This window comes from Triturus cristatus, chromosome 3_2 (assembly GCF_964204655.1).
Source record: "Triturus cristatus chromosome 3_2, aTriCri1.1, whole genome shotgun sequence".
Classification (NCBI taxonomy): domain Eukaryota; kingdom Metazoa; phylum Chordata; class Amphibia; order Caudata; family Salamandridae; genus Triturus; species Triturus cristatus.
Window position 1 is genome coordinate 977107851 of NC_140584.1, and position 26412 is coordinate 977134262.

Here is a 26412-nt window from a genome sequence, read left to right on the forward strand (position 1 = left end):
CATGACCTCTTAAAGAGTACAGACTCTCTGGGAGAGTCTTGGCATGTTATGTGCTCTCTGGACCCCATATAGGTGATTGACCCAACTGCCACCCAAGCCTAATATCCTTGCTGTTAAGGATTGAATTAAGTCCCGGTTTTTCCTTTCCACAATCTAATTTCCCTCAGGATGATACGGAGAGGAGTCCTGCAATGCTACACCCAAACTTCCCACGGCTTCCTTATAAGCCAGAGAGCAAAACCTGGGGCCATGGTCAGAATGTAATGTTAAAATTGTGTATGTCACTATGAAGATTTGGAAATCCTTTAAAACAGTTTGAGCGTCAGCCGAGCGCTGGGGTCAAACCCGCTGGAATCTAGGACATGAATCCACTGCCACCAAGATATACTTGTAAGCCCCATCAGATTGCAGTGGGCCGCAGTGGTCCAAATAGACACATGCGAGAGGTCTGTCTGCTATCAGTAACAGTGTCTTTGGTGGCTGTGCCACGGTGGAACCCTTCATCGCCGACAGATGTCGCAATTAAGGACAAAAACCTTTGTTTGCATGGTAAGACCTGGCCACCAAGATTGATGTTACAGCAATGAAACTGTCGCAGTGATACCTGCATGCGCTGAGCCCTGTGTGCGCTGAGCCCAGACCCTCGTGTGCAGCTAGTATTAAACCGAATCTGTGATCCATGTTTAGTATTACCCTATCCCCACTCCTGGAATTTGAGCATACAGTATATTTTGTGCATCTAACTTGTAGGAGTACTTGAGTGGAAAAGCTTTTGGCAAGGACGTCCTGTTTTGTCACGAAGTGAGGACCGCTACCATTATCTGTCTGTCTATTCTTATGCTAGAACGAGTTATTGCAGCAACGGCAGCAGTATGTCCTGTTGCCTTGGCCGCTTCATCAGCCAATGAATTCCCTTCAACGTGCACGCCAGCACGTTGATTACTCGACCATATGAATCGCATGAGCCCGTGGCAAACCCTTTTTCAGCTCTGCCGCTTGTTCCCAGAGCATTTGTTTGCTTAATTATGCAACCTTTTGAATCTCTAAACCCATGCTGGCCCCAATAGTGAAGATATTCATTGTAAGATTGGACACAAAATGAATCGCACATAATTAGTGTAGGGAATTTTTGATCCGTGTCTTTTTTTTCTTTTTTGTAGAGTTTTATATAGCGCAAACTAGACTCGAAGATATCCGGTATTAGAGCGCAGAACACATTCCTTGTTAGGCACGAGGAGATTAAGTGATTTGCCCAGAATCACAGGATGCTAAGCGTCGTTGCCGAGACTCTATCCCGGTTCCCCAGCTTGAGGTCGACTGCTCTAGCTGTAAGGCTACATCCTCCCTTTTAGTGCCAGTATCAGGGCTTTTAGTTCTGCCAGCTGTGCAGTGCAGTCTCCTATAGTCTGCGTATTGCTAGGACGGAACTTTGCATCCCGCATATGTCCCTTCGCTATTGCACAAGCTGCGCTGTATTGCTGTTTACTTTCTATGGCTTGCTGAGCAGAACCGTCAGTGTAAATTATGTATTCATACTGATCTAGAAGCATTATTTCATTCGGGAGAGGATATTCTTGCATCTACTGCAGAAATTCTTGTGTTTTTAATGTAGAATCAAATTTGTTGTCTATATCTGTTGCAGTGAGAGGATTAGCTCATTGTATCCATCGTGGATGCAATGCTTTAGCGTTTGGAACGCTTGCTTTTGTTACAGCCTCTTACGTTGGTACTGGAGTTACGAATATTATTCGTCTACCCTGAGCCAGTGCTCTTTCTTTCACTGTTAAAACAATTTCAGTTGATGCAAAGCGCATCTCAGCATTTGTGTACAAATGAGATTTCTATGAAATGGGTACCGTTTTGCCTTCATTGAAGATCAGGTTAGTGTATCCGGATTCACCTGCGATTACACGGATCACTAAATTCGTAGGGTTTATACGTGTGTGTAAGTGTTTGAAAGCTATGTCAGCTTGCAAGGAACAAAGCATTTCTGTGTGTTCCTGTGTCCAATGTCGAACTGAGAAATCAGATCTAATTAAGTTGTAGAAAGGTTTCACCTTTAATGCGTAATCCAAAATGTATGTTCTGCCAAAATTTAGGAATCCTAAAATGGATTGCACATTGTTGGGAGTTTGGAGCAGCGCGCACTTTTCTAAAAGTTAGCTGCAAGGCTTTTCCCTTGGCTTGAGAGCTCATATCTCTAAAATAGGACATTGAGGTGGTAAATGTTTGGTTTTTTTTTTGGTTTTTTTAAAGTTAAATTTGTAGCCCTCAGAGGCGAACTCCAAAATTATGATGTTCTCTCTGGTCAAGTGATCCAATAATTCATCGGCCATCAGATAGATATCGTCTACATAGGACAATGCCTTTTCACCCAAATTTTGAAGCAATTCTGTTATCCTTGCTGAGAACAGCCTGGGGCTATTCTTATACCCTTGGGGCAATCTACAGAATTGGCTCTGAGAGCCGAGGGCAACAAATGATGTCCATTAGCTGCTCTCAGGAGCTATAATTTGGCAAAAAATCCATTTGAAATATCTAGTGTTTTGTATTTTTGCCGTACAATGTTATTCATTAATGTGGCGCTGTGTGCATTTTGTACTGCAAATGTTTTCATGCATGTGTTCAAATGCCTGTAGTCTAAAACTAGACTATATGAATTGTCCAGTTTCATTACGGGGGAAAAAAAGGATTATTTATGGAAGAGGTGCAATTCTCTATTACACCTTGGTATTCAAGTTTATCTAGGATCTCCCTGATTTGCTTCTTGGCGTCAGGTTTTATTGGGTACTGTCACTGTGGAGTTGGAGTAGTTTTTACTGGGAGTACATGGTGAGGTGACTCCGCATCCCACCCTACATGATTGTGGTATAATGCAGGAGGTAGTGCTACTGCCCACTCCTGTTTGTATGAATGTTTTAAAGATTCTGGAACAATGTCGGAGAAGGATGGTAAAATTACTGTATCTCCCTTTGGGCAGTCCATGACAAACTCATGCGGCAAATTGTTTTCCGCTAAAAGAATGTCGTATCCAAAGGACAGGTTCTCCCAAAAGAGACATTTAACCTTCTTGACACTTACCCTAGTTTTCACACACTATGAAGGGGGGAGAGGAAAAATGTCTCTACTGCGGCCTCTCCAATCACATAACTGTAACACACACAGAGGAATAGCGAAAAGTGATCAACAGTTGGCTCCTGCTATGTGGAGAAATACTGCCCTCACTCACAAAATTGTGACATGCTCCATCATTGGCTTGTTTACAATACACCCCTGCACAGACCAACGCCTGGGGTGGAGCAAAAGAGAGGGGAAGACAATACACACATGAAAAAGTAATTATATATCAATATGCATTGGGAACACTGAAAGATAAGTACAGTGAAGGTTCCAAACTAGCTTGGTGGTGTCTCTGTTCAACAAGTTATTCCTGGACACACTGTCTATGTCTAAAAACGTGAAGGATGTTGGTGATAGGAGAGAGTTCCTTCACACCTCCATACTGCCAAAGTGTCTACATGTTTCTGCTGTGTTAAAAGTACCCACAGTATAGGGTCACACCGGCGTTCTTCATGACCAATCTGATCCCAAATTTTTGTATTTACCCTCTGTACCAGAGGAGGGTATGGAATCACTGCGGCTAAGCGGCTGCTCAAACTAGTTTTCACTCGCTATTAAGGGGGAGAGGCAAAATTCCTCCACACCGGCCTCCCCAATCACATAACTGTAACAAACACAGAGGAGTATCTAAAGGTGACACATGCTACGTGTATTGTAAGCAAGCCCATGATAAAGCATGTCACAATTTTGTGAGTGAGGCCAGTATTTCTCCACATAGCATGTGGCACCTTTTGATCACTTTTCGCTACTCCTGTGTGTGTGTGTGTGTGTGTGTGTGTGTGTGTGTTATACTTACCTTAGGATCTGGTGTCTCCACCGTGATATGTTCTTTTGACGCCGCTGTCACCAGAAATTCCATCAGGTTCTGGCGAGCTTTTACGTCTGCTGAGCTGTCCAGCATCGTCAAAGCCCATTCCCAGTTCAGAAGCTGAGTCCTCAGTTGCCTGGGCATTTATTATTTTAAGGCCAGCTACTTTCTTCTTTTTTAAATTGAGGTTTTGTTTTTGGATTATTTTCTGTTTTGATATTATAGTCTGAAGTGTGATGTGTATCTCTTGATTTTGCTCGCTCTTCTGATCTGTGTTCTGACAGTCCTTCCCTCTCTGAGTTTTGCGGTGAACCCTGAAAGGAACGAGAGAATACCTGTCAGGTTTTTTAATGTTATCACAGTTTCTAAGGTTATACCTCCTGTCAGAGGGCTCCTGTAGAGGAGACACACCCTGTGATTGCAATGCATTCTGTTTGTTTTCAGCTGTTTATTGTCCCATTTCTTCTTAGAAGGATCAGGTGTTTGCTTAGTTTTATCCTTTTCAGGATTTCCCATTACTTGCGGTTTCATAGGTCTAGCTCCCAAATTATCTCTGCCTAGTTCAGTGTATGTATCTTCGATAATTTTGGGTAAATCCCACTCCTGTTGTACAGGTGTGCATTTCTTTAGGCGCTGGCGTATAGCCACCGCTGTTGCCCCCCTTTTCATGTTGGCTAACATAATTGTAGATGCCTGCAAAAAATTACCTATTAATTTCGTCCATAAGTTTAGGGCAGGTTCTGCTCCATACTCATTATGTATTCGTCTTAATACTTCCGGTATCACTGCTATTAAAGGTGTGCCAGGAGTCCTGCTTTAAATGGCAGCGAAGACTGTACCCCAAGTAGTACAATCCTCTATCCGGGGATCTATCCCCATTGGCAAGCAGATTGTCAGTATTCTGTGTTTTTCCTGTGGGCCTGTGTGTGGAAACACTGCCTCCAACTTTGCTATTTTCTGTGCAAACCAGAATGGCATTTGCTCACGTTTAGTGTACATTCTTCCCATGACTGCATTCAGTGTGTGTTGGGTAATTTTAGTTGCGGTCCCTTGTAGTTGACCTACTGGGGTAACCCTTGTGGGCTGAAGTGTGAGTGTTCTCATAACGAACTGTGACAGATATCTGTAAAGTTTTATTATTTCTTTGTGAAGTGGAAATAAGTCTGCTATTGGCAATGTGTCAACATCAGGATGCGGCGTGTAAGCCACTAGAACTGACCAAGTCGCTGCGTCTCTGCTTAGCAGACCGAGTCTCACTTTTTCTGTGGTGTGGGAGGGTTCCTTTAAACCAATTTATATGCTCTGTCCTCGTATGAAAAGTACTCTTTCGGTATTTCATCTGGAGTATAAGAGTGAAATGTGTTTGGGCGTGCGTCTGCAGGTGGGAATTTCATCCATGAATAGAACAGCTCTTCCCTGAATGATTCACCTGCCTCAATCACGAATGTTACGGTCCATCCGAATGCTGAGAGACCAAAATGTTCTAATTTGGCAAGTGCATTTCTTACGTTTTCTGAAATGTTTATCGCACGTTCCTCCCTACTTGTACTAGCACTGCCATCAACAGCAGTGTTCGCTGCCTGAGGGATTATGGGTGGAAGTTTATAGAAAAGATAAGGTTTTTGCTCAATATGGGGAACTATAATCCTTCAAGCTTGAATAAACCTACAGCCAATACAGAGGGTATACCTACTCGGCTGCAGCGGATTGTCCCTTCCCACCTCAGACGTCACTGGGTAGATGTGAGTAGGGGTCTCTGAGAAAGCACGACTGAACTACTCCGTTTTGACAGTTCAATAAGAACCAAACCAACATTGGTGGCACCATGTCGTGTAGTTCCAATATATCTATATAGGATGTGCCCGTTAAGACAACATAAACTAAGGGATTGGTGTTGATTCCAGACACCCCCAAAGGCTATGTTAGTCTATAGACCAACTAGCTCACAGTGCCACTATAAGGCCCTCTGACCCAGGAGCAAATCGTTTCTGGCAACTATTGAACGTGACAACCCTGGCCTGACCCCTCAGGGCTCGTGGAAACAGTACAGTACAGTACTTTTCAGTCAGTCACTCATCCTCACTTATTCTTAGAGAGATATACAGAATAAACGATGGGGATGTTTTCAATAAACAGTTATTAAACCAGCATCATTCTAGTATAAAATGTGTGTGCTGCGACAACCATGAGACCGAAATGGATATATACGATTATGAACACCAGTAGAGAAAGAAAAGGTAGAATTCTACCATAGTGCCAAAACAATAAATATATGCAGGCAGATAGATACAAGACAATAAAATGCATACTCCTATGAAGCACACCCTAACTAGATGTACCTAAGTGTACCTAGCATGCATGTAGGTTTATAGCCAAGAATCTCCCTAGGATAGAGCCAACCCCCATTACCTCATGTGGGAGAGCAAAGGAGTCAGTCTTGGTCTCGAGATGGACACCCCGCAAGGGATGGCAGACCACTGCATGCTAGAGTGTCTGCATGCAGGGACCTCCGTGTCTCGTGTCACTATGCAAGTCTTTTTCCTCTGGTTTGCACAGTGAAAATGTGGTGCTTATATATACCCAAAAGGTACCCTCAAGGTTTCTACCTAGATGTGTACTAGGAGCATGTCGACCAAGGATGACGATATTGGTGACCCTTCTACATAGATATTTTGCAGAAGATGGTGGTCCTGCTGTGATACTGAGAATCCTCATGCATAATAAATGAGGCTAGATTTCGGCGAAAACCACACATTTATTAAGCACCTAATTAGGTCAGCGTCAGACCCGTTAAGTAGAACAGTGGTAGGACAAATGTAGGTAAAGGATTGTGCAACTACTTAGGCCTATATTGGGGTTCGTTAGGGTTCATAACACAATCACTCTCACCTAATACTTCACCCCTGGAAGCATCTGTTGACCCATCATTGATACAAATGAAAAAAACCCTAATAACATTGATACAAACCAACAGTCTAAGTTAACATGGAACCTGATTGGTACGCTTCGGACATGTCCCCTTAAAATCAGTAAGTGAAAGTACCCACACGAAAGGCCTAATTTCAAGCGATATGGTTACCATAGAGCAGGGTCACTAGCAGACTCCTCTCCATCCGACAATGGCCAGTTACAATGGCAATCATCAGCTATGAGGATACTACAGGTGGGGGGCAGGTTGCTAGTCCTACGCCAGGACCTACGATTTTAGCTATGTTGTGATGAATTGAATAGGTAATGGGTCCTCTGACCCCCTCAGTTATACTTGTGATTCTGATGTTATGTCTTCGTAAACGCCCTTCAGCGTCTATTGCGCGGGCTTTTCATTGGCGGGCTTTTCATTGGCGGGCTTTGTAGGAGAGTGGAATCTGCTTCTTATAGTTACCCCCACTTTTTGCTGATGTATCACTGTTTTCAACTGACTGGGATCCTGCTATCCAGGACCCCAGTCTAGCTGCTTTCTCCTCTAAATTGATTGCATGTACTTTAGGTACACTCCAGATTAGATTCTGGGGTACCCTTATCAGTCCCTAGTATATGGTATACTATGTACACAGGGCATAGGTACCCCAGCGGCCTCCCAGGGGTTGCAGCATGTATTATGCCACCCCTGAGAGACCATTCAAAGTGACACGACAGGTCTGCTACTGCAGCCTGTGTAAGGTGGTGCATGCACCCCTTACCTAGATATAGGTTCACTATATCTATTCTAAATAACTGCACATATAAACCTATCAGTCACCCCTATGGTAGGCTTATCAATCCTGAATGCAGGGTGCTGGGTTTTATGAGAGACTGTGCACCTGCATGAGCAGAGCCCCTCTGCAGCCTTCGGAACCTATTTTCCGGGGTTGTTTGTGAAGCAGCCAACCATATATATTTAGGTGGATTATAACCTTGCGGTAAATGCTAACGGCTGCTGAGAAACATGTTGTGTTTGGTGTCAAACACCTTGGAATCATACCTCCACACCAGTAAATGGTGTGGGTGGTATGATTCCACCCTTTTAGAGGGACTTGCGTAACACACCGGTACACCCGGTACTAGCTTTCTCGACCTGGGCATCACAAAATGGATGCTGCCAGCCACAGACACAAGTTTGCCCTCCTGCTGCTGAGCCAAACTCGAGCAGGGGAAGGCTTGACAATAGGCTTCCTGTCACAGGGAGGTGTGACCACCTCCCAGACAGGATTTAGTGTATTGGGGCTGGCAGGATGCACTCGGAGAGTGCCAGAAAGTCTGCACTGGGGACACATTGGGTGTCCCTGTGCAAAGTCCAATTCAAACTGGTTGCAGGAGTCATTGGCTCCTGCTCTGCCGCGAAACTGGACAAAGGACATGGGTGTAGCCACTCCTCTGTCCTGACCCTCCCATAGGTGTGTCCCCAGAGTTTGTCCCACCCCTTCCTTGGGTATAAAGTAGGAACCCATGACTACAGGACTTTAGATTTGACCTGGACTAAACTCTGCTACAGAAACCAAGTACTTCGACGATCTACACTACGCTGGATGACTGAAGAATCTCCCTTGGAGTAAAGGAGTTATTACCCTGCAGCAGCAGACGCCCTAAACGCATCTGACCGGTTTGCATCTCCCGAGCTCCTGAGGACTCCGAAGATTTCTGCTACACAGTAGGTGGGTTCCCGAGGTCGATCTGCTCTCTCAGCAATTCTGAGACCAGTATCCCTCATGGGGGCCGTGCAACCTGAACCCCTGTGCACCGTGTACTTTTGCAGCAGCATATGCTTTTCGGCGATCCATGTTCTTTGGGCTACTTGTAGTCCTGACCCCGAGCAGTGATTCCACCTAAGATTTCTGACCTACACTCCACGAGTGTTCCGTGGGCTGGTATTTTGTGATTCAGCTCAAGGTCCCTTTGCGATCCCTGGTCCGTTGGCCTGTGGGTCCCTGTGAAGATAACTTTGACTTTCAGTGGGCTTTCCTGGTTGCTCCAGACGTGATGTGACTCTCCATTGCTTGGAGACTCCCTAGGACAATGCTGGCCCTCACTGAAGCTTATTTCCTCTGCCTGCGTGGGTTGCCGTTGCCAAGGCTTGTTGGTGTTCTATCCGGACACTGACACCCCGGCACTCGACATCCTTCGTGGGACAGCTCACCTCCGGACTTTGGTTGTCGTCGACGTCTCCTGGTTACCGTGGCTGCAGAGTCAAGCATTGCATCTTCACATCTGAAGCACCTGACATTGGTGGGAATTCGTCTATTGTGCCCCTGGTCACTCTGAAGTGACCCAGACTTTGTCCTCTCTGCTTTCAAGTTCCTCTCACCTCTGATCCAGGCTTGGATTCCACCGGACACTTCATCTTCCCGGCAGCACCACTTTTCCCCATAACGCCATTGAAAACGACAAAGGTTTCCAACATCACTTGACCCCTATGCACCCAGCTCCTCAGGGCAGGGACAGCTGGTGTTAATGGGCAAAAGGGGAGAGGCAAGAAAAGAATTTAAAAAGCCAAGCAACTTAAAAGAAATTATTACTTGCTGGCTGCTCTATTATTTTCAATGCTGCAGCTGTAATAAAACTGCAGACGTCCTGCTGCGCAGGTGCCTGCCAGGGCAAGGTCATCTTTCGACCTGCAGGCACAAGCTACAGTAGTGACATCATGGCAGGGGTTTGCCGAGTTAGAATACCGAGGATAAATCTGCTTTTCGGGCGCTTTACAAAATGGCCCTTGGAGGAGTTTGCAGAACTCCATTTGTTTCAATGGCAGAGGGCGGGGCAGGCTGAGAGGCAGGACGAGTAGTGGGTGGCAACAATTAAGTCATCACGAGAGGGGGCGGGCTGTAGGAGAGGTGCAGCTGTCTGCACTCTTCCTTTCCTCATGTGTGGTGTGCGTTCACTTTTGAAAGCGTTATGCAGCCGAACGTGAGCAATGTCTTGTTGGGATTGTTACAGCGTAGGCCCAAAAGAATACAGTTGGTAGGTGCCTATTTTCCCTTAAAGCTACATTAATCAAGGTCAGATTTTATTAAGGCACCAGCAGTGTAAGTGATTTGCCCAGAATCACTTGATATACTGTACATAGCAGTGTCACGAAAGGGCCGCTCCTCCTGTGCAATTATGGTAGTTGGCCTCCCACTGGTCATGTTTCTTTAATGTCATGTGCAGTCACAATGCTTTTCACCTTTTCCCCTAATGCACAGCGCCAGTTACAGCACTGTGTATGAGGAGAGTGGACAAGAGCTATCGCCGTCCTCTAGTGCGCATCACCATTGCAGGCCCCTCTAAGTACGTGCTAACAGGCCTGAAGCGTGTTTGCGCCGATCCAGGCCTATGCTAAGGACTATGTACCATGCGGTGCACCGCTGCATTGTATTTAAACCGGCTTCCGTCACACCTCATGCTTCACAGCGAGTTAAAAATTAAATGTATTGATAAATCTGTTTTTATTTAGAACAATCCCCTCCCTGCTAGTCTGCTTAAATGGTTTTGGTTTGTCATACTTGATGATGTAGGCCGGTTCTGATGGCTCAGTAAACCTATTTGTAGTGCCCCGAGTAACCAACTCTAGGACAAGGGTTTGTGGCTGCCTGTAGTGAAAAGCAATATTTTACAGTACAAAGGGTAGACTTACAACATCCTGTGATTCTCGGCAAATCACGTAATCTCCTTGTGCCTTAAAAAGGGAAAAAAATATTCGGACCTTTTGGTAAAGTAACTGACGATCATGTAAAGTGCACTACTGCACTTGGGGCGAGTTTGTGCTAGATAACACTGAATACAAATATAAGCAGCTGTACTGTTTGTAATCTCAGCCAGCATCACTCAGCTCTGTTTACATGAATAGAAAGACAACCCGTCTCCAATATGTTTCCCTTGAACACAGGAGAATGGGGCTACGTCAATGATCATATACTGACATCTCAAACCGTGTAGAAATATCACGGTGTAGCAGAGTTTAATTTTCAGGCATTACACATTATACAAATATATGCAAAAATCAAGAGACCATGGGTAATTGTGGCAGAAAAGGTCGGATTCCATGTTTGCCAGCCTTAAAGTTCCAATGCAGCTCCCAATGCAGGGGCATTAAATTAATTTATCTGTAGTTAAAAGGCATGAAAAATCAAGGCATGCTGAGATCCATTGACAATTGGCAGTGTTGACCTGGAAATGGTGAGCTAAACTGCAGAGATGTGTGCTGCAGATGGATAGTATAGTTGTGTTGCAGGAGGAAACTGGGTTGTGTTGAAGGAAGAAACTAGTGATTTTTTAAGTGAGGGAAATAGGATGGTATTACAGTTAGAGGGTGTGCTGAAATGTAATACTTTGCTGAAGAGGGACGGAAGGCAGACACAGTAAAAGATATCGATCTACTTGCTGAATTGCACAGTGCCATCAATCAATCAATCCTTTGTAAAGCGTGCTACTCACCCGTGAGGGTCTCAAGGTGCTGGGGGGGAGGGAGGGGGCTGCTACTGCCCAAACATCCAGGTCTTGAGAAGTCTCCTGAAGGTCAGCAGGTCCTGGGTTTGCCGCAGGTGGATGGGGAGGGCATTCCATGTCTTGGCGGCGAGGTGGCAGAAAGACCTGCCGCCAGCGGTCGCTCGACGGATGCGGGGGAAGGTAGCGAGGGTGAGGTCAGCGGAGCGAAGCTGGCAGTTCAGGGTGTAGAGGGTGAGTCGTTCTTTGAGGTATGCTGGCTCGGTGTTGTGGAGTGCTTTGTGAGCGTGAGTGAGGAGCTTGAAGGTGATCCTCTTGTTGACGGGTAGCCAGTGCAGGTCTCTCAGGTGGGGTGTGATGTGACTGTTGCGGGGGATGTCTAGGATGAGTTGTGCGGAGGCGTTCTGTATGCGTTGTAGTTGTTTCTGGAGTTTGGCCGAGGTTCCCGCGTAGAGGGTGTTGCCGTAGTCCAGGGCCTGGGTGACCGTCTTTTTGGTTCTGGTGGGGATCAATCTTGCGGAAGGTGTTGAAGCAGGAGGCGGAGATGGCGTTGACTTGCTGGGTCATTGACAGCGAGGAGTCGAGGATGAACCCCAGATTGCTTGTGTGGTCAGTGGGCGTTGGTGCAGCTCCCAGCGCGGCTGGCCACCAGGAGTCGTCCCAGGTGGAGGGGGTGGCACCTAGGATGAGTAATTCCGTCTTGTCCGAGTTCAGTTTCAGGCGGCTGTTCTTCATCCATTCGGCAATGGCCTTCATTCCTTCGTGGAGGTTGGTTTTGGCGGTGGTGGGGGCATTGGTGCGGGAGAGGATCAGCTGGGTGTCGCCAGCGTATGAGATGATGAGGTTGTACACTCGGACGATGTTGGCGAGCGGTGCCATGTAGACGTTGAAGAGTGTCGTACTGAGGGACAATCCTTTGGGTACGCCACAGATGATCTGGGTGCCTTTAGATCGGAATGGAGGGAGGCGGACACTCTGGGTTCTGCCGGTGAGGAAGGAGGTGGTCCAGTCCAGGGCTTTGTCGCGGATCCCTGCATTGTGGAGGTGTGTGCGTAGGGTGTGGTGGCAGACTGTGTCGAATGCGGCCGAAAGGTCCAGGAGGATGAGTGCCGCGGTTTCTCCGTTGTCCAGCAGGGTCCTGCTGTCGTCGGTGGCATCGAAGAGGGCTGTTTCTGTGCTGTGGTTGCTGCGGTTTCCGGATTGGGACGGGTCCAGGATGTTGTTCGCTTCGAGGCAGGCAGTCAGTTGCCTGTTGACAATCTTCTCGATTACTTTTGCCGGGAACGGGAGTAGGGAGATGGGGCGGAAGTTCTTGAGGTCCTTAGGGTCCGCCTTGTGTTTCTTGAGTATGGCGTTTATCTCGGCATGCTTCCAGCTCTCTGGGAATGTGGCGGTCTCGAAGGAGTTGTTGATGATCTTGCGGAGATTGGGTGCGATGGTGGAGCTGGCTTTGTTGAAGATGAGGTGCGGGCAGGGGTCTGATGGTGAGCCAGAGTGGATGGTGTTCATGATCCTGATGGTATCGTTGACGTGGGTCCATTAGAGTAGGGGGTCGGTATGGCTGGGGGCGGTGAGTCTGAGGTGTCGGTGGCTGTCGGGGGGCGCATGGTTACTGAAGCTGTCATGGATGTCTGCGATCTTGCAGTGGAAGAAGGTGGCTAGGGAGTCGCAGAGGTCTTGCGATGGCGGGATGTCGTTGGAGTTGGAGCTGGGGTTGGAGAGTTCCTTCACGATGTTGAAGAGCTCTTTGCTGTTGGGTGTGTTGTTGTCGATGCGTTCCTTGAAGGCGGTTCGGATGAGTTGGTGGTGTCTGCGGATGGTGCTCTTGTGGGCTGCCTTGCTGTCCAGTTTCTGTTCGTGGTGCCACTTCTTCTCGAGCCTTTGGCAGGTCTGCTTGGATGCCTGGAGGTCGGCGGTGAACCAGGGCCTTTTTTGTTGGTGTGTCTGTTAGAGGGTTTCTGGTTCGGGGCGAGGGTGTTGGCGCAGTCGTTGATCCATTGCCTGAGGTTGCGGGCGGCCGAGTCTGTGTCGGCAGTGTCAGTTGGTGGGGTTTCTGGCGAGGGAGGCGATTATGATTTTGCTCCAGCTGCGGTGGGGGGCCCGTCATGTGTGGTGGTGCGTGGTGGGTTTCTGGAAGGTGAAGTGGATGCAGCGGTGGTCGGTCCATTGGTGTTCGGTGGTGTGGCTGAAGGTGACGTGGTTGCTGGCGGAGAAGATGAGGTCGAGCATGTGTCCAGCGGAGTGGGTGGGAGTCGTGACGAGCTGTTTGAGTCCGAGGTTGGTGAGGTTGTCGATCAGGGTGGTGGAGTTGCTGTCATTGGTGTTCTCGAGGTGGATATTCAGGTCTCCGAGGAGGATGTTGCCCGTGGATGCCAGGGCGTGTGTGCTGATTAAGTCTGCAATGAAGTTGCTGAACTGTGGTCGGGGTCCAGGGGGTCTATAGATCAGGGTTCCTCTGAGGGTGGTGTTGGGGGTCTATGTGGATCTGGAAGTGCAGGTGTTCGGCGGCGCTGAGGATGTCGTCGGTGCTAGTCGAGATTCTGAGGGTGTTTCTGTGGACGATGGCGATTCCTGCTCCGTTGGTGCGGTCCCTGCGGGTGATCATATAGCCATCCTGGATGGCTACGGCGATGTCGGGTGCCGAGGGGGGGTTCATCCAAGTCTTCGTCAGGAAGGCGACGTCCGGGGAGGAGTCGTCGAGTAGGTCCCAGAGTTCGATGGCGTGCTTGCGGGCGAAGCGGTTGTTGTGTAGTAAGCATCTTAGGTGGTTGTGTCCTACCCCGGTGAACGAGGTGGCGGCTGGTGTAGCTGCAGCTCCGGCAGGAGAAGGGTCCTTGGGTGCGCTTCGGGGTGGCACGGACGCAGGTGTATGATCGGCTGGCGTTGAGTCCCAATCCTGGTGCCCTGCTTGACCAAATCGTGTGATCCTAAGCAAATACATTATTTCACTGACATCTTCAATGTTTATTATCAGAAGTGCAGTTTCAAAGACTTGAGTTAAGGATGTGCAGTGTGCCCAAAAGCTGTCTTGTGTTGAATTTAATAGCCTATAAAGTTGCTCCTCCTACAATGCAAATCTAAGGCACGTATACCGCATACTTGACAGCCGACTTGCCTCTTATTTAACTAATTTCATTGTAATAAGGGGAGGTGCAGGACTGTTTCTCAGGTTTAAAACAATCTGATGTGCTAAAGTGAAATGCTCCTGCGTGTAGCTAAATACATTTCAGTGAATTTTGAAGTCAATTTATTTACTTCTATAAATGTTGGCCATATTTAATGCGCTAAGATACGGGATGATAGTTAATGTTTTTTAATATTTTGAGATCACCCGTTTATATAATTGCTTTCTAAACTTTCTCGCGTTCTCACAAAGTTCTTTGTTAAAATTAATTTTGAAAATGTGGCATTTCCTACTCTTTTATTTTTCCAGTTGAACTCCCCACTTCTACCCAACACACTTTTGATAGTCAGGCTAGTTTGCTTTGCTTGCTTCACCACTTCGAAATCTCACCAGCCACCACTGCCTCTGGAATAGGTAACACGGTTATCTCGGTGCTCTCAAGGGTGCTGGCCTTAGAACCTTCTATGTTTGGAAGGGTTTGCTTAAAGTCCTCTCCAAAGTGTCCTTAAACTCTAAAATTCCAACTGCGACTTACCCATAGAGTTGTACGGAGCTCGCGCCTGTCTTCACACACTGCACCCGTCCTCCGTGGTCCCCTGTGCCACTACTTTGGGTGGTTCCTTGGAGTCCCAGCGATTCTACGTGCTCTAGGCACTGTCTAGTTAAGTCGTGGTTGTTATACCACTTTCTTAGTATATGGTTTTGTCTCCCCCCTGGAGCCCACTGTGTATTGTGCTAGTTACTGTTGTTCTAGTGATTTAATATTGTGTGCTTTGTGATCTAATCTCATAAAGAGGTTAGTAGAGTGTTTAGTAATAAATACATATATTTTATATATCTCTTGTGTGGTTTTCCTTTCATTTGGTCATTCAGGAGGTTCTGATTTGGTAAAACAAGCTGCTTTACATTCCTTCGAGACTTAGCCTGAAGGCTGCTCTCCATAGCTACCACTAGGATAGCTTTCAATAAAGGTTGTCTTTAACCTAATCATCAGTAAGGGTTGTTTGGACTGGTACAAGGTGCCCACTTTAATTAGTGGTCAGCATATACCAGGCCAGCTTCTCACAGGCTTTCCATTGGCAGGCTTTCCATTGGCGGTCCGTGAAGGTTGTCTGGAAAATGTGGATGGAATCCTTAGTCTCTTATACTCTGCCATCAACCTCTGTAATCTGATCATCTATTTCTCAGGTTTTGCTATCGCAGGGAGAGGTGGATACTTAATTCACCGATCTTAACTTGGGGATGTGCAAGAGTCCTGCATCACCTGCAATATTCCGACAGTGTTGTCTATAGGTGCTCATCCAGCAGTTGTAGCACCATGCCCAGATACTGTTTGTCCCACACAGTACTGGGCCTGGTCAGTTTTGTCCTGTGAGCTGCTGCCCCTTTTTGTCCTTTCCCATCGTGAGGGCCACAGTAGTCTCCTCAATCTCATGGGGCGGCCAATTTCAACAAGAGTAGCCACTCTGTTCTATATCCGCACTTGTTGTACTGAGAATTTATGGCATATATAGCTGTGGTTGGTAGATGTGCTCATCTTTTTATGTTTGACTTTGAAATTAGTACTATTAGCCCAGCAGGACTGTAGATGGGATATGGTTTACCTGACCTCCCTTATAACGTTATTAGCAGCAGATGGTGAGAGATATTAACTTTCCTACCTTGAGATAGGTAATTTCTGTTCTGGTCTCTTCTCTTCAGTTAAGTTCAGGCGTGTTGGTTCGTAGAGGTGATGGTAGGAGACCCCAGAACTTGGTGCACTAATAGAGAAGGTGTGCTTTGTGCAACATCCCCAACGCAAGTGCCTCTGAGCCTTGAAATTAAGCAATTCCTCCACGGATGGATTTCCATGTCAAGGAAATGTAACACAATTTTGAAATCTGATAGTAGGGTTCAGTTCCTTTTCAAATCTCAGTTCTGTTTCTGTCCAATTAATAAACCTCAGCTTAACCCCTGGCAGCTGTGGCACACAGCAGACAGGCTTAACTTCTGGAAAATTATATCAATTATTTAACAGTTCCAAAGCAGTTGAAATGTCAAAACACAAACATTCTATAACCAATTTTTAAAAATAGTAACATTTTTCATTAGAAAAATCATAGAACAATTTTTAAAATCCAATAAGGTGAAGCTGAGATATGAATTTGCAACGTTTCAGGAAAAAAGAGGGACAAGAAAAAGTAAAGTGCTAATCAGAAGTCACTGTTTACAGTTGACCTGGAAATGGGTGTAGTTACAGGCCAGCAGCGATGGAGCAGAGGTCAGATCCCCCAAGCAGGTAATCCTTTCAAAGATTTTATCTTCTAACTTAGTCTCTGAAACAGAAGTTGAAATCTTCCAGCAGGGTAAGGTTGAAGCCTATATCTAACAATGTCCTTTGGAAGTGGGATCGCCATTGGATGAGGTCTCGCTGAAACAGCTAGTTGAGGCATGGAAAGCCCAGAGCGGGAAAATTCAAATTTCGCACCCGCCTAAATCCTCATGTTGGATACTTTCCATGCCTTTGCCCGGTCAAGATGTTTGCTACTGGTGAACTGGTCACTCAAGGAAAAGGGCCTCTTGCAGCTTGTTGTTTCTCTGTATCCACTTAGGAGGTGAACCAACTGACCCTTGGTGTCGACTGCTTAGTCCCGATTACAAATGGAAGAGGTGTGGGCCCTCAGGTCACTGCGTAAGTCAGATAACAAGCCTAATCCTCTTCTGTTCTTCCACAGGTCCAGAAACCTTTCTGTTGAGCTGGAGGTGAGGTGCCACTTTTATAGAATTCATTAGACAGTGGGGCGGGGTGACTCCTGGACACTCTCTAAACAAAGTTCCCAAGTGCAAACCGTTCCACTTTTGCAGTGCAGTGAAATTAACAAGGACCCTCTGTTGAATTGATAGAACAATTCCTAGGGCAGGGCAATAATGCAATGGAAAACAAATCCGTAGGCAATTATAGAATTACAATTGTTGCAAATCTCAAAATACACACATCATGTAATACATACTACTCTAATATGAACTCAGTGTAACACTCAAAAAAACACATAAGGAATACAGTTTTAATTTGAAATAGTTGAAAACAAAGTTTATTACAATATAAAAGCCATTATTAATATAGGCAATACATAAACTATCTCTTTATGCCATATTTTATATGTCGATGACACATAAATTCATTACAATACAGATAATAACATGAGATGCATAGACTTAAACCGTGGCAACAAAAATATGTCTTCGCGCGTTTCGGCGCAATCTGCGCCTTCGTCAGGAAATGCATTTATCAAGAATCTCAGTGTAACTTTCAAATATTATTTTTTAGGTTATTGTGTGGCATTTCCTGACGAAGGCGCAGATTGTGCCGAAACGCGCGTCGAAGACATATATAAAGAGATACTTTATTTATTGCTTATATTAATAATGACTTTTATATTGTAATAAAATTTGTTTTTAACTATTTCAAATTAAAACTGTATTCCTTATGTGTTTTTTTGAGTGTTACACTGAGTTCATATTAGAGTTGTTATTACATGATGTGTGTATTTTGAGATTTGCAATAATTGTAATTCTATAATTGCCTAGGGATTTGTTTTCCATTGCACTTTTGCAGTGCATCATGTTTGGCTTATTACAAATTATTCCACCCAATGCAGCATTCGAAGTAAAATCAAAAATGGCTGGACCCTTCTGCCCTTGGAGGTAACTGGCCTCCTAGCCAGTGGTGTATCTAAAGAAGGAACAATCCCCACATCCTCAACCACAGAAAACTGGTTCTCGGACCAGCTCCCCCTCCCATTTGGTGTGTGCCAAGCTGGCTATTGATAGACCAAGGAACAAATGCTCCTCTTTCCAAAGTCACCCTTGACACTTAACTGAGTGGGCAGGCATCACCCTGGTCACTTTCACATTTTTCAATGGTTACGAATAGTTGGATTCCTAGATAGGAAATTCCTTGTGTGGCCCAGGTGAACGGAAATGTCCTAGCTGGAAGCGCTTGGTTGTCCTGTGAGATAGTGAGATTGAGGGCCTGAGATTTAATTGTGTTCACTTTGAACCCCAAGCTCCCCTACCCCCCCCCCCCCCCCTCCCCACCCGCCCACCCTACCCAATCGCCCAAGTTGATCCAGCGGCGGAGGCAAAGACTAGCATTGGTTGGTGATGGTCAGGAGCACGTCACTAGCATATAGTGTTATCTTATGAGACTGACCCGCCATTCTAATACCCTCTATAAGGGGGTGGCCCCTTATGCGCTCCACTAGCGGCTCCATATAGAGCGCGAACAAGAGTGGTGACAGTGGGCACCCTTGCCATGTCCCCCTTGAGATGAGAAAGGAAGGGGATGTCATGCCATAATCACGGACTGCCCCCACTTGGTTAGAGTAATTGGCCCATATCCATTTCTGAAACCGGCAGTAGGAAGGGCTAATGAGGCGGTCGAACGATTTTTGCAGTATTGATGGATAAAAGCATTGTGGGGACCTTGGATCTCCCTGTTTTATCTATTAAGTGAAATATACGCTTGGTGTTGTCACCGCACGTGCGTCCTGGGATAAAACCTGATTGATCAGGATCAATCAAACCCAGTATGAGATGTCCCAATCTGGTTGCCAGTATCCCAGTAAATAATTCTGCGTTGGATTGGATTTTTAATATATATTAAAAACGGTGGTTGAATCATTTCTGTAGCATATCTCAAACCACAATTAGAATTGTATTCGAACACTATGTTTTCTCATAGGATTAGGTACAGTTCCTTCACAGTGACGATAGCTTTGGGAGCTAGTCACTGTAGGAGTATGCCAACACATAATTCTTAAATATTCCACTTTTTAATAGTAGGCACACTATGTTGTGGGCTACAAGGCCTATTTAGGTGTGACGTTTAATATTGAACAGGTTCGCCCGTAGGTTTAAAAGTTGAAGCCGCGGGACTACACATATCGGCCCGAAGCCTTGTTTTTCTTTGTCAGCCTAGTGGGTGGCACAGTTCATATTCTACAGTCCACTGGCGAATTTCAACTTTTTATGCCATTGGTGTAGTTTCCTGCAGCATGTACTATGGCCTTACTGGGAAGTTAACTATTTCAACTAAGAGATCACCCAATTTACCCATGATGTAAGGGAGAGCACTCGCAGACTGGCCAGCAGTGCCCCTGTGTGCAGAGTTCAAAAATAGAAATACCAGTAGAAAAAAATGGGCCAGGTGGGCAAAACGAGGCATTTTCTCACAGTAAGAAATGCCTGATCTGATGAGGACTGTCCCGCCAAGTTAATTGTATCACTTAAATAGAGTTAGTCTAATGAGGTAAGATGTTTACCTGATAGACATCCAGCCAAAGATTCCTTACCTTAAAATATCCCAGGTGTCCAGCTCCAGCAATACCCTTGCGCGCTGGTAGGTGGCGTCGATCGGCTCTCCATGCCCCCTCCAGCTGCTAACCATCAAAACAGCCTTTCTAGTGGCAATAGCTTCTGCCAGGAGAGTGAGCGAATTGATGGCTCTGTTGTCCATTTCTAACACTCTGGCCAAGAATCAGCCTCCTGAAGGCTTAAGAGCGTATGCCACCTGAACTAAGACTGCTTCCATGGCTTTGCGATGTAATGTTCCAGTCCTTGACATTTGTCAGGCAGCAACATGGGCATCCCAAAACACGTTTAGTAAACATTACTGCTTTAACAGTACTTCCTGGTCTAACGTTGCCTGCAGTCCCTTCTCCAGGGATGATATTGATGGGATATCTATTTAGAGATCTAGAACTATTTGACGACTACTTAACCTCTTTAAAAGAGTGTGTTCTTAACAGCCCTCACTCAAAAACCTGTCAATACCATATCGCACAAGATGTTACCCCACCCAGAAGTGTCTCAATACTCCAGCAAAACAACTCGCAAGCCGTTACCCCACACGAGTCAACATGGACCTCCGCAGATAAGGTAAACTGGCTGCGTTCATGAGCTCCAGCAGCCGAAACACAAGTCCAGAATCCCCGAATCCAGGAACATGAGCCTGCAGCACACTAAAGCAACACTGCTCCCCATCTCCATTAGCCGCTTAGCTCCTAGCCCCTTCTCCGCAGCCAGATTCCTGGCTCCTAGCCCCAACAGGCCCTACCTTATTCTACATAAATACCGTCGGGCAGAGTCAGCTGCCACTACCCAGGACAACTGGAGAAGTTAACATACTTTCTATTATAAGAATCTTGAGATACCGCTAACAAATAGGATACTATCTACAGTAAGGTCAGAAAGTAGCCACAGTCACCTGAAGTTAGACTTATCCAGTACTCCATTGCACAAACTTGCAGGCTCACACCAACAACCGCTCATGTCTCCTCCCTCCCGTCTGGAGCTAAATACACTCCGCTCCCAATCAAACAAGACATACAGGGCCTTGATATTTGCTATCCGAGATTTGAAAAACATTTGACACCTCTCAGAACAATACCTCTCAAAAATAGACTTTTTTCAGAAATTAATATACGCACCACACAGCAAACTAAATACTACACCAATGTCCTTCACAAACAGACTATACCGACCTCGCAATCAACTTAAATACCACAGATATTGAGTTACAAATCCTTTTGCTTTCCTATGAATCCTCGCCCAATCTTACCCATAAGGTAGATGAACAAAAACTTCAATCAGTCCCAATCAACGCAAATAGAACCTCACAGGTGAACCACAGAAAACCCAACCTCAATAACCTGAAAAAACTGACTTTAATCCCCGAAAAGCAAGACTCATAAAGGGACATCCCACTGAAACCTATTTCATGCCTACTACTTAACTGCCGCTCAGCAAAGAAACATGCCACAAACCTAGCCAACTATCCGAACAGAATCATGGCTATCGGAAGCATCTTCCCCTTGCCTTGATCTTATGGTTCCACCGAACTACAGCATTGTGAGATTTGGCAGGATAAACAAAATGGGGGAGGGATAGCCTGTATACATAGATCAGACATCGTTATCACGAAAGTACACTCGGACCCCCTTGAATCATGTGAATACCTCGGGCTATCCTTAAGATCTACAGATGACCAAATTAGCAAACTTCACACGTTTTACCATCCCCCAGTCAAAAACGCCATATTCATAGACCAGCTGATAGAAATCATCACAGCAAACTCTGCTCCTCACTCCAACGATATTTTCTTAGGGCCCTTCACTCTTCACTGGAAAGACCACAATGATAGTCAGGTCAATTTCCTCAGAGTCTTCATTGAAGATCAAACCTTGGTTCAAGCACGCAATCTACCTACTCGTACGAAAGGTTCTACACTAGATTGGATCATCTCCAAAGAAAAAGCAGTTGATACAATTGCGATCGTCCTTTGTTACTGGTCAGACCATCACATTATTACCTTTCAAGTACCATTTATAAAGAGGAAATCAACCTCACAATCAATCGAACCCAGACAATGGGTCTGTGACACCAAAGGTCTCAATATAGAGACTCTTGTAGCACGATGTGAGAAAGAACTGCAACCTCCCAAAAACATGGCAGACGTCTGCGAACGCACAGAACACTACAATACTACAATGATGAAAATAATTGATGACAGCCCCTTCAAAACTCAAAAGAATGCCGGTCAAAGACAATAACCCTTGGTTTAACAGATCTCTCAATGAAGAAAGACTGAATCTCAGATTAACAGAGCGGAAATGGAGACCACATCCATCCTCCCCCAAAATTAATCTAAGACCGGCCAGAAACGCCTACAATAAATGTATTCTAAAATCAAAAAAAGACTTCTTCAGAAGAGAACTGGATAATGCAAAAAAATAGACCAAGGAAACTCTTCGAACTATTGAAAGAGCAATCTAACAAATCGGCCAAATCCTCTCTAAAAGCTAAAAAAAAAAATTGAAATCAGCTGTGAAGAATTCTCTTCCTTCTTCACAGTCCAAGCCAACTCCCTGGCGATCGAGCTCAAGAATGCCACGTACACTCCCTTGGTTCAAAAGAGCATTCCAGCCAGCCTCAACCAGTTCAGGCAATGCCAAAAAATAATGCTCTTTGGTCGGAATTCAAGTATTATGACCACAAAGATATTACCAAAACCCTTTTGACCATAAAACCAAACAACCATTTCAATGATCCTCTTCCCCCAAAATGCTGGTCTACGATCAAACACTTGCTCATCCCCTCATGGACCAAGATTATTAATGCTTTGCTATCGCAAGGCTCCTTACCAAACTGCCTAGAAATGGGGCAAGTCATTCCAATCTTTAAAAAAAACCTACCTAGAACCCCCAAGACCCTAATAACTTTTGACCGGTAACAAACATTCCCATGCTAGCCAAAGTCCTGGAAAAATGTGTTCAACTACAAATAAGCCAACACATTTATGAATTCAAACTTCTGAACGACTGCCAATCGGGGTTCAGACCAAATCACACTACGGAAATGGCAACTCTTCACATAGTGGATGACGCTCTACTTGCCCTAGACCGCAATGAAATTTGTCTCCTAGTACTGCTCGACCTCTTGTCTGCATTTGACACGGTAAACCATGCCAAAATTCTAGACCGGCTGGAGGAAAGGATGGGATTATCGGGCACAGTCCTAGAGTGGTTTAGATCCTTCTTAAAGAACAGATCGCACAGATTCAAGGTGATCCAAATACTATCAACATCAACCCCTAATCTTATTGGAGAACCACAGGGATCAACACTATCTCCATCTCTATTCAATCTTTATGTAGAACCACTAACAGAACTTTTACAGCAGGCAAACATCTAATTTCTTATGTATTCAGATGACAAGCTATATATCAAGATTACATCGTTGGAAGAGATCAACATTAACCTGGCATTGAAGAGGACCGTTCATTGGCTAACTAATAATCCTGTCAAGCTTGACCCACATGAAACCGAATTCCTTCTGATTTCATCCCAGAAAAGCTCAGCGAGTATAATGGAATGGACCAAGTTGATCAGTGCGCTAAACTGTACCCCAAAGATAGTGGACTCCACCAAGTCCCTTGGAATCACGCTACATAAGAACCTGAACATGCGATCCCACATTAGCACGATGGCTAAAACTGCCCACTTCCTTCTGAGCTATTTTAGAAAACTGAAACCATTCATATCTACATCAGACCTCGAAACGGCAGTCCAGGCATTGGTCATCTCGAGGATTGAGTATGGATGCACAACTTTATCAGGACTACCCAAGATTTCAACAGCTCCACTAAAAGCCTGCCTCAATGTGGCCACAAGACTCTTAACAGGCTCCAGAAGGTTTGACCACATCACCCCACACCTGAAAGCGCTTAACTGGTTACCTATACCCCCCCCCCCCCCCCCTCCCGAGCATCAGAAAGATCTTGTCCATGTCAATCTTCTTATGAGCAAATTTCTTTCATAATTAACAAATGACCAGACACCGTTATGATACTTTCTAGTTCACGGACTAGGTTAACACAGATAGATCTCTTGTAATCGTTAGGATATGTATGTATTTTGTAGTAAGCACAAACGTCTCAAACGCCCAAACTGTTTATTTACACTTGATACTGTTGCTTTAAGGTTTGTGTCAAACCTGCCATCGAAAGTTCTAGGCTATGGAATTGCGAAGTGCTCTGATACCCTAAGTGGGCCATGTCCGCGCTATGTTAAACACGGCATAAAAAGATAAGATAAAGGTAAGGAATCTGCGGCTAGATGTCGCTATCAGATGGACAAGTTACTTACTTTTGGTAATGCTTTATCTCATAGAGACCTAAACTAACTGCAGATTCCTTACCAACCCACCCAGTCTCCCAACACTGTGGACAGGGTTTTCGCGTCAGTGCTGATCTCTTTCAGGGCCCTAGTTGCAGGAGCGGCCCGTGCAGGTAAGAGATGGGTCGGGGTGGGGAGGTAGTCAACAAGGGAAAATGTAATGTAAAAAAAAAAAAAAAGCACTTACATTGCGCTCGCCACATCGGCGATGCCGCGATCGCAAGATAAGTGTTTTTCTTAATTTAATTTTCTCTCATCGTCTGACTCCTGCCCCACCGCTCTTACCTGCACGGGCCACTCCTGCCTACTTATTCTAAACACGCTCCTGGCATGGAAAGACGTGAAAATAATTGATGTCAGCGTGCCGAGATGGCGCCTATATGGGTGAAGCAAAAGTCACTTCCAGCACGGACTACGTCTGAGCAGAGCTGATCAACGCCACTTACCAGAGTGCTAGGGTATTGCTCGAGCAAAAGTTTCCGGATCCAGCCTGACGCCTGGGATATTCTGAGGTAAGGCATCTGCCGATCTGTAGAAAAATGTGAAGTTCACTTTTAGGTTAACTGGTTTATCAGTTTTATTAAGGAACGCACACTGTGGGCTGATTTTTCTGGCCTGGTGATGCCATGATAGGTTAATCTGAGTAACTGGAAGGTCTCTGGTTTGGAATACCATTGAACAGTTCATTCTGCAAGATCTCCTTAAAGGACAAGATGTTTTCAGGGGATTTACAATTGGGGGGGGATCAAATGTATGGTGACCATGATGTTAAGGTAACTTCAGTGTTTCTTATTTTGTCACCTGCACTGAGTTTGCCTTTCTCTTTTGAGTCAAACTCATTGAAGAAGGAAGAGTTGCCCCCTTTTTGACAAACTCAATGTTTTTAATGTGTTTGTTTATAATTGATCTGTATTCTAATGTAAGAAGACTTAACTTCGGTTCTGTGTCTTTTATAAACCTATCTTGTCATACATAGGTCCTATAGATGGGGGAGTAGAAGGATCTTAATGCCATTTTATTTTTGTAGCCCTAAGCTGTTTCCTTTTTCTTCATTTGTTTATTTGGAATACTTTGGTTTCATTTTCTAAAAAAAAATCCAAAGAGCAAGTTCATTAATGATGTTCGAAGTGGTCTTATTGTATTGATGAGATAGGGAAGTAACTTCTGTCGGAAACAGGGGTGATCTGGAAAAACTTTCATTACCTACTCTGGTATGTTTTTTATGCTTGGTGTGTTGTACCTGTTTCTCCAATTGTTTTAGGTCTTCTGGTAGCCGTGTTTTTAGAAAATAAATGACAGGACATTTGTTAACTAAGATTGAATTCTCACTCCTGAGAAATATGTCTTTGGCGATGATGTACAGGATAGAATCTTTACTATATGCCAGATTGGATCAGTCCTTTTATTAGATGGTTGTTTTGTATGATGGGGACAAGTTGTGAGACCACAGTGTTATTAGCCTCTCCAAAGCGTGGATCAAGATCCTCCACAAAAATGTTGCTTGAGGACAGTATCTGTTTTTTGTTCAATAAGTTCATCGAATAAAAAGTTGTTCTCTGGGGGATTAATGTGATTTTTATTCTTGTATGGTCCAGTTTTATTCTCTTGAACTGGTATGAATCCTATTTCATATGTTTAAATTAAATAGAATTTTTATGAATAACTGCATAATCACCAGTTTTACTATGCGGTCAGTGCATATTGTAGAGTATTTCATGCTTGTTTGAGAAGTTTAAGTCCACAAAAGATCAAGATCTTGAGTTAAGATTGTGTTTGCTCTCTACTGCTGATTGATAAACAACAATTTAATTTCCTACTTTGATGGTTTAAGTAGACCCTAAATGAGATTGCTATAGTTGGCTTTACACACATTTGCTTGTGAGAAATGGTATTAAATGATAGCAATGAAGATAGTCGAAATAAAGTGAGTACAGAAATGTGATGCTAAGTGTTTTGACACATTGGTAGAGAGGAAATACGCAAATATGAGTAAGATTGTCTGTCTTGGTAGGGGTAGTTTTAAAGTTCAGATATTTCCATGAATTGTTTTCTTTGCTGGTCCATTTAAAGTTATAATGTGAACCCATGGCTGATCTGGTATGTAAAGGTTTGCTCAGAAGATGCTTCAGTGTACTAGTTTAGTATGTTTATAAGAAATATGTGAAAACTTTGAAAATAAGCAGGCCTTTGTCTAGTTACATAGGTTTGTGAGGTAGACAAATCATGCAAGTTGAGGGCTGGCAGTT

General features: G+C 45.0%; 1 protein-coding gene across 1 annotated transcript in view; it reads left to right on the forward strand.

Annotated features, from left to right (window-relative positions):
* RABEP1 (rabaptin, RAB GTPase binding effector protein 1) overlaps positions 1–26412 on the forward strand; it is a 989154-nt gene that overhangs the window by 125800 nt on the left and 836942 nt on the right. The window lies entirely within an intron of this gene.